This window comes from Schistocerca americana, chromosome 8, assembly GCF_021461395.2.
Source record: "Schistocerca americana isolate TAMUIC-IGC-003095 chromosome 8, iqSchAmer2.1, whole genome shotgun sequence".
Classification (NCBI taxonomy): domain Eukaryota; kingdom Metazoa; phylum Arthropoda; class Insecta; order Orthoptera; family Acrididae; genus Schistocerca; species Schistocerca americana.
In genome coordinates, this window is record NC_060126.1 from 386,381,868 (window position 1) to 386,389,395 (window position 7,528).

Consider the following 7,528-nt stretch of genomic DNA (forward strand, 5'->3'; position numbering starts at 1 on the left):
GTTAGCACACGAATTACAAAGCAAGGCTGCCCAGTGAAGTAATTATAATTTCGTTAACATTCAATTCACGTGTAGAAAGTGTTTTCTGAAGGTATTTGTCAGGAGAGTAGCCTTGTGCGGAAGTGAAATGTGGACGGTAAGCAGGTCAGACAAGAAGAAAATAAAAGCTTTTGAAATGCGGTGCTATAGAAGAAAGTTGATGATTAGATGGGTCGTTAGGATAACAAATGAGGAGGTATTGTATTGTATGTTAACCGGGTGCCTAGAAACGACGGAGAGGCTCCGTCCCCGCCGCAGCCGCAGTGGTCCACAACCCAACGACTGCTACCGCAGTCCACTTCAACCCTCCGCCGCCCCACACCGAACCCAGGGTTATCGTGCGGTTCGGTCCCCGGTGGACCCCCCCCCCCCCCCTCCCCAGGGAACGTCTCACACCAGAGGAGTGTAACCCCTATGTTTGCGTGGTAGAGTAATGGTGGTGTAAGCGTACGTGGAGAACTTGTTTGCGCAGCAATCGCCGACATAGTGTAGCTGAGGCGGAATAAGGGGAACAAGCCCGCATTCGCCGTGGCAGATGGAAAACCGCCTAAAAACCATCCACAGACTGGCCGGCTCACTGGACCTCGACACAAGTCCGCCTGGCGGATTCGTGCCGGGACCAGGCGCTCCTTCCCACTCCGGAATGCCGTTCGTTGGACCGCACGGCCAACCGGGCGGGCCAATGAGGATGTACTGAATCGAACTGGAGAAAAAAGAAACTTATTGCACAACTTGTCTAAAAGGATGAATCGGTTGGTACGATTCATCCTAAGGCATCAATGAATTGTCAATTTGATAATGGAAGGAAGTGAGGAATTAAAACCAGTATTGGGAAACGAAGGGTTGACTACAGTAAGCAGGTGCAAATGGATGTAGGTTGCGGTAGTTATGAAGATATGAAGAGGGTTGCACAGAATACACTAGCATAAGAGCTGCACCAAACCAACAAGCAACAGAAATTTATTTTAATTGACTTATCTGATGGAGAAGTTTATTATTATTATTCAAACTGTCAGTAAACATACATTACAACGGCCAGGCTGCTTGCCAGTCGCAAGTGCACTGAATGATACACCAGAAGCCACTGCCTGGATATTATAAGTTCACTTTACAAATGTAGAGATTTTGATCACCATCTTCAAATTTTTCGTGGCTCTTTTGTCGTATATTCAGTGACACATTTAAATGACATTTAGACGTAAGCTCTATGTCATAGCTTTACTACAAAACGTCCAAGGAACATTTAACAGCGGCTTTTAAATGTTTCTAAAACGGACATGTGGATTGAAACACTCCAATCCTTGCAAAATCCAAGTTTATGTACGACTTTAGTAATGATGACTGTGTTGTGTAGTCCAGCGTTGCAGTATCGAATCCAAAGTTCTCGCGGTTTCTGGGGTGCTTGGTTAGAATCTTGATGACATTTAAACCCTAAGAATGGGGTAGCAGAAGGGAAAAGTGACGTTTAAATCGTGACTCTTGGAGAAATTTCAACCGAAACTACTTCATAAACTGCTGAATAAAAGTTTAGCGACGGCTGCATCCAAGCGAAAGCGTGGAGACTTTCATTCAAATGGCGGTAATGAAACAATAAGCCTTTTGAAACTAAAACAATAAAAGCAAAACAGTACCGAAAATAGAGTACGCTTTTTCGAAAGTGTAAATTTTTATACATGTGTGAAATGGAAATCTGTAACGTCCAGCACCGTCTTACTCCACCCCATGCTCAGTAACAAGCTTGGATCCTTTTTGGCCTGCTGTCCACAAAATGGTCGAGATGTTGCCGCTGAATCCCGTCCCACGTTTTGATGGCGGTCTTCCTGAGGTCATCCAGTGTGTGGAGAGGGTACTTCGATGGTGAACTGAAAATGTCACTGGTACCAAACATCCTCAATTGAACTCATCATTGGAGACACGTCATACTATTCCTTGACATTAACTTCTAGAGCCTGGAAGAAGTTGTTCATCAAGTGGGCGGTGATATGACGCAATGCTGGGTTCGATATGAAGAGATTCACCCCATGTAGACCACATGAAATTTATTAATAACAAAATAAAAAATACACATCTCAGTTCTGAAGCAAGGACTAAACACAAAAAGTAATCTTCCAAAAATGTGTCTTGATGAAACACTCATAATTCTTATAGCCTGAGTTGAAATAGTTTGTCTTTATGAACATCCAGTTAAAGGAAAAGTAACAGAAAGTCTGAGTTCGAATAACAACACTGTAAAATGATAGTCTCAGAATCCAAACACACTTACTAGCCGTGATATTCATCCTGGTATGCTCGATTGTAGAGACCAATTCTGCGTGACGATGGTGAGAATGCTGGTAGCTCCAAGTTGCTTCGTAGGTGGCTGTCCCAGGTTGGCGTACTGTCTGCACTCGACCAAGGTCGGTATTGGAACAGCAGGCTCATCGACACTTCACGGATTGACTCTGGCTGAGGAACTGCTGTGTGGTAAGCGTAAGCCCAGATCGCACTCATGATGTGAACTGGTTCAGTGGCTGGGACCAAACTGCCAGTTGTACACTGGCATGAATACTCTCACGCTGCTAGGATACAGTGCAACCTGCTTGCAGGCACGTGACACCACGGAGGTAAAATAGTGACTGTGTACCTGCAGTGCCACAATCATCGTTGCGTACTCTACCGACTAGCCAGGCGACGACTCTCGCATCGACTGCCGGAAATTTCACGACAACAGGACTGTCTGGGTGGTTGTCGTCCGGAAAGTTTGCAAACATGTAAGGCGAGCGCGAGTCGGTGTTTGGCTTGAAGGCGCTTATGCTGGTTGCGGTGGACTACGCCTGAAGCGTGGTCACCCGCTAAACACGAGTGTGTGTCTGGTTGCCGACTGGTAGGCGAATGCTCATACGCAGCAAGCAGTGGACCCCAGCAGGTGCATGGCTCATCCGAGTCGTCCGCATTGGACTGCGATGTGGTAGATAGTGCGTGAATATACTTAGATAGCTTGGAGGAAATGACCGATGTTTTTTCGCCTAATGACAAAGCTGAGTGAGTACTGTCCACAGCCATGCAGAGGTCACATGCTCCTGCTCACACTGCAAATGTGCAGTGTGCACATGTGTGATGCACTACTCTTAACACTGCACATTCCGCTTACTTCCGCTTTCTGGTGAGTACAATTAATATTACCAGTTGTAAAATATCGACTGTAGTTGTTTCACGTAATTTCTTTGTCTTTATATGCTTAATGTAACATCTGTGTCACCATGTTCTTTGGTTAAGCATCTAGGTAAATGTTTATTCATATTTCCTGTCAATTTATCTCACTGTAATTAATCTGTGTATGTAATTTCAAACATATGTTCTGTTTAAATCCTGTTATGTCAGAGTAGTACTTGTAGAACTGGTTCATTCATATAACACGTAGGTTTGTAATTATGTAAAATCTGCACGAAGTCCCTCCACTACGAAACCCGGGAATAGAAAAGGTGGATTGGCGGTAGAGCCGCAGGGAGTCTTTGTGGCATAGTCAGTAGGTAGCTGGCAAACACACTGTTCACATCTTGAGCGCCGAATGAGGCTAGTAAAGCAACAAGATTGATCGGTATTACCTCGGATGTCGAAGATTTCTGGATAATTATTAATGGAAATTATTGATTGGCTCTGAATCACAAAATCCGCCTCCAAGAAGATAATTTGTGGATCCTTTATATATCAACACCCAAGACTACGTTTGCCGATTTTACGTTAACCACAGATGATCGCCACCGTCCCCACCAGCATCTCAAGTAAAGGTTTAGAACCATATTTACTCACACGGAACAGTAATTTGCTTCATTTGCAAATAATAATTGTTTTATGTTCAACTTGGTGTTGGGATCCTCGAATGACTCCTTAGTCATTTACCTAAACAGGATACTTTTCCTAGTGATACAACATAGCTGAGTGTCCTATTTAATTGAACAGCAGAATATTAATTGCTTCAGTAGTGCTCATTAACTTTTGTGGAGAAGTAAATTCCTTGAGTGTTGAGTTAGTTTTATTTTTGGAATACTCCACGTATATTTTCATAAGTGAAGAGCTAAAGTTTTACATAAGTGTAGATGCAACGAACAGAACTAATTACTTTATTTAAAAACCATTGTGACTAAAATCTGTAATCAGTATTAAAAGTAAATGAATGGAACAGTGGTCATAGTAAGTGGCTATTGTTCATTGCAGTTAAGGATCAAATTGATTATTCACGTGTTTGTGATTAGAAAGTGTTTCCCTATCACGTGTTATTAGAAGTGTTTAGTTGTGACTTCAGTCAACTGACAGCACTGTTTCTGGGTTCCCGTGATAAATGTTAAGCCAGTGTTACAACCATTATTACAGTAAAAGTACTTATGAAGTTCCAGCAATCATTTTAATAGTTTTGTGTTATTTAAAGATAAAACAGCTACATCTGTTCAAACAATAACAGATTCAAGGTCGTCATATTTCATTTAAAATCTACTTAATGCAAAGAAGAAAATGCCCCCTAAGAAAACCAATAGCGACCAGATCAGTTATTATAACCATTTAAAGATGATCATTCCTATGTTAGTGTTTTTCAGTAGTCAAATGGTAAAAGCTTCTCATGTCGAAGTCGATAGTGCTCCTTCTTTGTCTAGTTGAATGTTAGCCTTTTTGTTTTGAATATAGAGAGTGTATGTTAGTGAGATACACTTTGTTGCCAGATCATTTTAAGTTTCCATCTTTGCTGCTCGTGGCAAACTTATGTTCCAAGTCTTGCTAGCTTGTGCTATTGTTTCGTGCCCTGTTTGTAAAACAAAGTTTAGTGCCACGTACAGCCATACACAGTAACTGATTTTCTTAATGAAGATTATAAACACGTGGTACCACTTTACCTAATTAGGCCGGCGACCGTTTTCCTTTATGTAATTACAGTTTACTTTATATGTACAAGAACCTTGGTTTGATTCTCGCTAATCCAGCTGCTGCTTTCTATCGAACATAATCATTCAATTAACGAAAAAATAGTTCAATACATTTTTCATTATATATAATCACGAATATTTCAAATTCATTTAGTAGGAGTAACAAAATAGGGGCTTGCTCTCGTATTGTTCGAGGGAAGGTTTATACTTGTCTTAACACGTAACAGGAATTTTAGTAAGCGCTAGTGTTATAACTCTGCCGTGTAGCTCTATAGAATTTTTTAAAATTATAAACAAAGTTGGCAATTATAATCAGATTTCACGGTCCTAAACATGAATCTATTTCGTTTGTTGTGTCCAGAGTATGACTCAATGTCAGTGCGATTTTAGCTGCGGACTGAATCCGAGCATTATTACAACAGCTATTCATTCACGCAAATTTAAAGTTTTACGGCTGAGTCAACGACATTCGACAACATTCAGTATTCGATTAACACTTTAATTTTCGGTACATGTAATTAGACTCAATTGTCATGGTGATTTTTGTGAATCGCAAGTACGCAGACACACATTCTCCATTCTAAACGTAGAAAATTGACAGCTAAAAAGAAATTCCAGTTCGGAATGCATTCCAACGCTTGTTCCCGCACATTCAGTGAGTGCGTTCCCGTGTGATGCGAGTGAGCAAAATGCCGGCCGCCTGCTTCATAGTGCACGCAAAGCTAGCGGCTGGGAACAAACACCACGCACACGGATTCACCACATGGATACACTGTTCTACTGTGCACGGTAGGCTGTTTCATTATCTTTCTGAACGACGAACCCATCACCAAAATGTCGGCCGTAGGGCCGGACAGTAGATTGGGTGGGCTTGTCCCGAAACTTGACAGTTCTCAGATTACTCTCGACAGCGATGGGAGACGTCTGAAATCCGTAGGTGACAGATTTGTATGCTAGTACACTTATCAGACTTACTCCTCCAGTAAACACTGTAATAGAAGTTTAAGACATTTCCTTATTAAGTTTTTAAACGATGGCCTTCACTTTTCATGTGCTGCAATCATTTTCTGGAACTACAAAAATTACTCCGGAAAATTTAGTTTTTTTTTTTTTTGAATGAAAACATTGTTGCAGTCGAGAATATCTCGTGAATACTGTTTTTAATAGCCCGTTACATTGAAAGTCTGCTACACATCAACAATCAGCAATTGAAGTCAGATTAAGCAAAAGTATTATCAAGAAGCACATACAAGTTAAATACTTTATGAAATAGAAGCTATTGAAAAGTAACACAAATTTTCTTATTACGACGGGCAAAATTGTTAAGACATTAAAGAAACTCAGTTGACTTCTAAGTATGACAGACGTTCGATAAATAATGCAACACATTTTTTTTTCTGAAAGCAGGTTGGTTTTATTCAGAGTACAATCTACATCTGTATTTACATCTACATGGTTACTCTGCAATTCACGCTTAAGTGCCTGGCAGATGGCTCATCGGTCCGTTTTCATACTACTTCTCTACCATTCCTCTCTCGAATGGCGCGTGGGAAAAAGGAACACCTAAATCTTTCCGTTCGAGCTCTGATTTCTCTTATTTTATTATGATGATCATTTCTCCCTACGTAGGTGGGTGTCGACAAAATATTTATGCATTCGGAAGAGAAAGTTGATGATTGAAATTTCGTAAATAGATCACACCGCAAAGAAAACCGCCTTTGTTTCAGCGACTGCCACCCCAACTCGCGTATCATATCAGTGACACTCTCACCCCTATTGCGCGATAACACGAAACGAGCTGCCCTTCTTTGCTTTTTTTCGATGTCCTCCATCAATCCCACCTGGTAAGGATCCCACACCGCGCAGCAATATTCGAGCAGAGGACGGACAAGTATAATGTAGGCTGTCTCTAAAGAGACAGCAGTTCGTCGCATCTTCTAAGTGTTCTGCCAACAAAGCGCAGTCTTTGTTTCACCTTCCCCACAATATTATCTATGTGGTCTCTCCAATTTAAGTTGCTCGTAATTGTAATTCCTAGGTATTTAGTCGAATTGACAGCCCTTACATTTGTGCGATTTATCATATACCCAAAATTTATCGGATTTCTTTTAGTATCCATGTGGATGACCTCGCACTTTTCTTTGTTTAGTGGTAATTACCACTTTTCGCACCATACAGAAATTCTCTCTAGATCATTTTGGTATTGGAATTGATCGCCTGATGATTTTACTAGCCGGTAAATTACAGCACCATCTGCTAACAATCTAAGGGGGCTGCTCAGATTATCACCTAGATCATTTATGTAAATCAGGAACAGCAGAGGGCTGTTCTATTCGATGATTTACTGTCTATCACTACGAACTGTGACCTCTCTGAGAGAAAATCACGAATCCAGTCACACAACTGAGACGATACTCCACACGCAAGCAATTTGATTAATAGTCGCTTGTGAGGAACGGTATCAAAAGCCTTCTGGAAACCTAGGAATATGAAATCGATCTGAGATCCCTTGTCGACAGCACTCATTACTTCATGGGAATAAAGAGCTAGCCGACATTTTCTGAATCCGTGTTGGTTATGTATCAAGTAATTTT